The 6,977-nt window shown below is 45.4% G+C and overlaps 1 pseudogene; it reads right to left on the bottom strand.

Moving 5' to 3' along the window:
- Positions 1-6,142: 6,142 nt before the first annotated feature.
- LOC100944458 lies at positions 6,143-6,732 on the bottom strand (annotated as a pseudogene).
- Positions 6,733-6,977: the final 245 nt, after the last annotated feature.

Raw genomic sequence — 6,977 nt, 5'->3', positions numbered from 1 at the left:
GTTAGCTAGTTCACGATTTTTGTATTGTAAAAGTAATGAATATGGGTTCAGGAGGTGCACAGGTGGGAATGAGTTTCACCTGTTGACTAAGTGACGTGGAGCAAATAACCTTCTAAACCTTGACAGTATTGTGAGAAACTGACCACAAAGAGCCCAGCACCTAGTAGATACGACAGAAGTGGGAGCACCAGTTGTTGTGGTACCATCACGGTGGCAGCCTAGAGTCAGCTTGGCTAAATGAGTTTTGCTTGGGGAGGCTAAACTACACATCAAAACCAGGAAGCTTAGACCCGCCTCCACTCTCCATGTGCAAATCCAGGGCCTTTCTTGATGGAACTGTAAGCGGGACCAGGCTTTGGAATGCAGGTTAATTCCATAAACAAGGTGTATGTGACCTGCCCGCTCTGCTCATGTCTGGTTTACTGACTCCACACGGCTGGGGAAATGGAAGTGGCCCCTGCCCTGACCCACAGTGACCACCCTCTGCATGTAGAGTTGGTGTGTACATATTCCATGGGGCGGGGGGACTCCTCTTCTTTTCCCCAGCAACTTGTTTCCTCCCAAGACCTTACCTATACTGCCACCCTCCTCCTTAGGAGTCTCCCTGGAGGACGGGAAGAATGGCATTTCATGACTGGCAATGCTTAGTGTGTTATACTCAAAGCTCAGCTTACAACCTGAGTTACCTCAAAATAACAAATCTATAGTGATTCTCGTCAGAACCCACTAGTGTGTGGCACCTAGTAGGTGCTCAATAAATACTTATTAGGTGATTAATTGAGGGGATTTCAGCCACTGCAGTGAACTGCTGAGGGGCAGCCTTCAGGCCTGGGACTTTCCTGCAACCATTCCAATCACCCCACAGAGGGTGGTTTCCTGTTGCAGTTACTCAGAAGGCCCGCCCTGAACAAGGGCTCCAGACCAGTGTGTCCTCAAGGGTTGAGGCTGAGCCTGGTGGGAGCCATGGGAGCATTCCTGCTCCGCTGTGCTCTAGATGCATTACAGCCCTGCTGCCGCGGGACAGGTTCCCAGGGGAGTGACAGAAAGCTCGCCACTTAAGTCATTTATGCTTTGGCTGTCCAGGCCTGAAAAAAATGCCCTTGGGACCGATCCTGAAGTGCGGGAGGATAAGTTAAATGGCTTAATAGATCCTGGCAGCCTCCGAAAGGACTAATGGTTCGGCATTAATTGGGTACATAGAGTGCAGATGAATCTCTGGAAAGGTATTTCAGATTTGCCTGTTCAGCTATCGAAGCATCACATCAGTCCACTCCCAAACCGATGACGATCATTAATGGGAATGGTGGCGTCTGTACCGACCTTCACACGCCTCAGCACTTGCTGGTCCCCTCAGCAGCACGCTGAGTCCCTGCCACTCGGCAGGCATTCCTGCAGAGGGCGGGTTAGAGATAGATAAAGTTCCTGTCCCTGCCCCACAACCCTCTTTTCCGGAAGGCAGAGTTTGGGAATTGTAAATCAATTAGAGTAAGGTCCACAGACAGGCGGAGGTGGTGGCTTTCCCCGGGGTGGTAGGTGGACCATGGGGACGTGCCAGTCCTCCAAAGAGGGCAAACACAGGTTCCCGGGTGAGGGAGCAGTGTGTGACTCATGCAGCAAGTTACACGGGGAGCACCCGTGGGCCAGAGGGAGCAGGTGAGTGGGTGAGGTGGGCAGAAGCCAGATCACCACGGGCCTGTGTGCTCTCAGAGGAGAGTCTCTGACACGACACTGAGTCACCAGAGGATTGGAACACAGCATGACACGTGCTGCCTTGCAAAGAAGTGGCTGTGAAAAAGACACCACTGAGAATGCAGAAAACCCACGTGAGAGGGAGCGGGTGAAGGGCAGGAAGCCTCTGTGAAATGGGGAGGGTGTGGCCAAGATCTGAACAAGCATTTGAGCTCCCGCTGCTCCCTCTCCTAGCAGTGAGGTAGTGGACAGCTCACTTACACTCTGAGCTTCCTCAAAGTGTGAAACAAACAAAAAGATGTCCAAAATAGAGTACCTCGGGTGCTTTGCTTGCAGGCGGCAGAAAGCCACCTTGAGCCAGCTCAGTGGAAAAAACAAATTATAGGAAATCTCCTGCTGCCAGGGAAGCAGAAGGGATGAGGTGGTCACGGGGTGGCAGGAACAGCTGCTACTGGCTGGTGCTGTCTCCATCATCTCCATTTCTGTTCCCTCCTGAGTGCCAGTGCCACGTTCCTCCCAGGTAACATGCCCAGCTACGGTCCACATGCCTCAAGTCACAGAATTTCACTCCCAAAGTGTCTTTGTCTCTTCCTTTAGTTCCAGTTGGACAAATCCTAGAAAGAATTTTGATGGCCTAGGTTGGGGCCAGGTACTCCTCCACTGATTAGTTAACACGGATGGGGGTTAGGTACCTCAATTGACTCAACTTGAGTCTGGTGGCCCCCCTCAGTCAATTCAGTATGACAAGGGGAGCAGCAGCTGCAGAAATGATGGTATCACTTATTCAAAACACAGGATTGTGACATGAGAAAGAATATTTCCTAGAAGTATGGGTATAAGGGCTGTCATGGGTAGAAAGTTTTTGGTCCCCACAAATTCATATGTCAAAGCCCTAACCCCTGATGTGATGGTATTAGGAGTTAGTGCCTTTGGATGATAATTAGATTTAGGTGAGGGCATGAATGTGGGACCCCCAAAGTCAGATTAGTGCCTTTTATTTATTTATTTATTTATTTTTGAGACGGAGCCTCAAGCTATCCCCCTGGGTAGAGTGCCATTGCCCCACAGCTCACAGCAACCTCCAACTCCTGGGCTCAAGCGAGTCTCCTGCCTCAGCCTCCCAAGTAGCTGGGACTACAGGCACACACCACAATGCCTGGCCATTTTTTGGTTGCAGCCATCATTGTTGTTTGGTGGGCCCGGGCTGGGGATTCGAACCCACCACCTTAGGTGTATGTGGCTGGTGCCTTAGCTGCTTGAGCCACAGGCGCTGAGCCTTTTTTTGTTTGTTTTTTGGATTAGTGCCTTTTAAAGAAGAGGAAGACAGATATTTCTTCACACACACCAAGGAAAGGCCATATGAAGACATGGTGAGAAGCTGTCTACCAGTCAGAAAGAGGATCCTCCAAAGACCAAATCTCCCTTGATCCAGGACTTCCTACCTTCCAGAATTGAGAAGTATCGGTTGTTTAAGCTACCCTGTCTACAGTATTACTGCAGCAGCCTGATCCAAGACGGGGGTGCAGTCCCAGAAAAAAGAAGGGAGATGCTGGGCAGATAAAACTCGACTAGCATTACAAAAGGTCAGTATTTTATAAACATAAAACATCGTGCAAATATAAGGTATCGTTCACTCTTTGAGAGGGATACTTTGGATTAGCTCTCTAGTTTCCTTAGGTAGAGTAGTTGCTGATGCATAGGAGGGACTCCGTAACAGTTAGAGAATGCCGTAGACTGAGTCAGCAGATAGTCCATGGGCCGCATGACACTCAGGTGAGTCCACTTTATCAGGGATTGGGTTCTACAGTCCACACGTCCTGTGGAAATCGCAGGTAATCAATATGACCCTTGAACACTCCCCAGGGAGGCACCACGTTGAAAAACCACATACCATCACTCAGTGAGTTTGATAGAATCAGTTTTTCTCCAAGTTGGAGCATATCACTGTTTCCTTTGGTCAAACACCAGATGAAGCAGTTGGCTTTATTTAAGAGTGATGCTTTATGAGAAAATACGTTAACAACTGGATCCTGTTTAGCAGGATGAGACACTTAGGAGGGAGTCACAGATTCACTTCTCCCATCTCAGACTGTCTCTGCATGTGGGCTCACTGAGTCTGAGGGCGAGCAGAATTGCTTGCATGTAGTGCCATATTCTTTCACTTGTTTATTTTTGTCGTGTGTGGTGGTCATCTTCTAGAACAGTGCTTTTTAACCTTTTTTTATCTCATGACACACTTGAAGCTATAAACTTCATAAACTTCTGTGCCACACTTAAGTTATGTTGATCAAAAAAAAAAAAGAGTAAAAAAGGAATATACTTACTGTGCTTTGAACTTCTTTTGGAAATAATTCAATTAATGATCTTTAAAAGTTTTTGCAGCACACCCCAAATCATCTCACAGCACACTGGTTGAAGATCACAGTTCTAGAACATATATTCAGTGAGTTGGGAGGTCTGTCTGCCTAACTCTCCAAGGCCTATTGCAGTTCCTCATGCCCAGTGGGCTCTCAGTAACCATGTTTTGGAGGACTGGTCTCATTGCACAAGGTACCATGCTTGGTACTGAAGAGGTGGCCCTTCCCTCAGGGCATAGCCGCCCTAAGAAGTGAGGTAAGATATGAAATGCCTGAAAATACATGAAATGACCATAGTACCAAGCTGGAAGTGTCAATGAATCAGTCCCAGAGGAAAAACTTCTGGTGGACCCTCAGAGGAAGAAGGACCTACCTCTAGGGATGGTCCTCCTGACTTTCGCTCTAAACTTCATCCAGTTTGCTTCTCCAGTCGTCCAGAGAGGTCTCTGCTTTCTTGCAGCCTGGGCAAGTCCAAGCCCAAGGGTTGCTTGTGCCTAGAGCTGGTTTCTTTGGGATCACTTTGCTTAGGGATGTGCCTAGAGTGGGGAGGAATTGTCTTGGGTGCTGGCTGATACCAAAGCCGATAGTTTTATCTGAACTTGGGGAAGCCTGACATTGTAACGACTGGTTATGACAAGCAGGTGTTGACTTGGTGGCCACTTGGGAAGAGAGTCTTACATTTCTTCCTCTTCCACAGCCCACACATGCTTTGTGGAGTAGAACCTCAGCTGTCCAGACTGCTCACTTGTGTGTGTGATTCCTGATTCCACAGCAGACCTGCTGGCAACATTCCCCATGTTTGTCCTAACGAACCTGCCATTCCAAGGAGCAAATTCTTCCTCTTCTGCTCTCAGAGGAAAGAGCAGTGGGGAAAAGGCCACATACCTTGTCTGCAGTCCTCTGCTCTGGGAAGAGTCTCTCTGCTTAGTGGCCTTACACTCATGTCTTAAATGAGGACAGTAATTTGGATCTCAGGCCACGGCAGGATGGCTAGGTATTCCCTGTGCAGAGGGAGACAGCTACCCGGTTGACTCAGCTGATGAGTCACTTATACCCCATATGGAATACTAAGCTTATTTTATTTCACTGCATAAAAATTAGAATATGCATAAATAATCAATATACATGGGAGCTATTCTTCCAGACTTTTAAAATTTGTCTGTGTATTTATTGATATGTACATACTTTACTCCATTTGGAGTAATAGCAAAAATAGTAGATTGGATATCTTGTAAGCAACTGAATTTTTTTTCTCACGGTTCTGGAGACTGGAAAGTCCAGAAGATCAAGGTGCTGGCAGATTCACCCTCTGGTAGGGGCCTGCTTCCTCCCAGACTGCTGTTTTCTTGCTGCAACCTCTCCTGGTGGAAGACGCAAGGTGTCTCTTTAAGGAAGGGCACTAATCCCATTCACAAGGGCTCCACCCCAAGACTTCATCACCTCCCAAGGCCCTACCTTTTTGATACCATTATAGTGGAAGTTAGGATTTCAACATGAGAAATTTTGAGGGGATGGGAATATACAAATACAAAAATAAAATCATCTTATAATTTTGTAAACTGATTTTTTTCACTTTTACTACAGCTTAACATCTTTCAATGTTAAAAAAAATACAGATTTGCCATGGTACTTTTTATAGCTACATAATGTTCAATTATATAGATGTACTTGTTAATTTAATAGCATCTAGTTGTTTGTCATTTTTGCTGTTATTATAGACAATGCTGGAATAAAATCTCATACATAACACACATTTGTTTAATAATTTCTTTAAGAGAAAGGAAATGTAAAATATTATCAAATTGAAGGGTATGCACATTTTTTAAAATTTGAATTTTAATTATGTATATAGATAGCATCACAAGAATAAGGAATCCTAAGGCTTGTACATTACCTCTAGGTAAAAGGATTTCAGATTAGTTTGCTTATAGGATGGTATCACCCAAGATGTGTAGTATAATTTTTCCTGAAGAAAGACAGTTTAATATATTCAATACTGACTTCTCTGCCATTTTTTCTGTAGAAATATTGACATACTGTATAGAATTGCTAAAGTTTTACCTATAACTGATTTAAATGGGCACACATGATATTTTCTACTTATTTCTAGGTGAATTTTTCTCATTTTCTGGCTTTTCCAAGTTCCCTTTCCACAAATCTTTTATAACTATGTATCCTCATAAATCCCAATCACATAATTTCTCCCCACTGACCTGGACAAATACGATGGCTTGTCGTGGATAATAGAGCGAGGCAGCTAATCCCATGAAAACACAGGGATACACCAGCTTCATTACTGTAGAACCTGTAGCCAAAAGGGATCCAACAAGGTCAGCAAAACCAATAACATCACGTCCTGGAAAAAATCCAAGAAGGGCATTTGGGAGCTTCATAGCAGTCTAACCGCCAGTGAACCAACCTTTGCATCTTGGGCTTAATTCGGGAGTATGTTTCCTAACATTGACCTGTATGTGGCTTCCAGTAACACCGAGCTGGGAGATGCTTTCTTCAAGTTGGGTTCATGGTTCCTCTACAAGAGATTGACCCTCAGAAACTGAGTAGGTACAAGCTTGTTAACCTTTGTGGCATTTAGGGGAGGAGAGTACTTTTTTGGTGCTATATAGACTTGGAAGGGGAGCAGGTTCAGACTGGCTGGCCCCATGGAACTCTGATTTACCTTAAACATGTCCCTGGCAGTGGCTCCCGTGGGGTCAAGTGTGCACATTTTAATGCTGGATCAATTTGCATCTTGTCAGAGGTGGCTAGGAGGCAGGCTGCCGATGGGGTACACATATTCTTTTTTATCCTTACTGCTATGAGCTCTTGTATCTTGTTCTAATTTTCATTTTTGAATCCTAGTAAGTTTTCATTTTTATATGTTTAAGATATCTTTAAATGTCTTCTTTTGGGGATTCCCTATTTATGGTGTTG

The sequence above is a fragment of the Otolemur garnettii genome, unplaced genomic scaffold, assembly GCF_000181295.1.
Source record: "Otolemur garnettii isolate 467f Iridium unplaced genomic scaffold, OtoGar3 scaffold00163, whole genome shotgun sequence".
Classification (NCBI taxonomy): Eukaryota; Metazoa; Chordata; class Mammalia; order Primates; family Galagidae; genus Otolemur; species Otolemur garnettii.
Note: the sequence above shows the minus strand (reverse complement) of the source record. Positions and strands in the feature narration are given on the sequence as shown.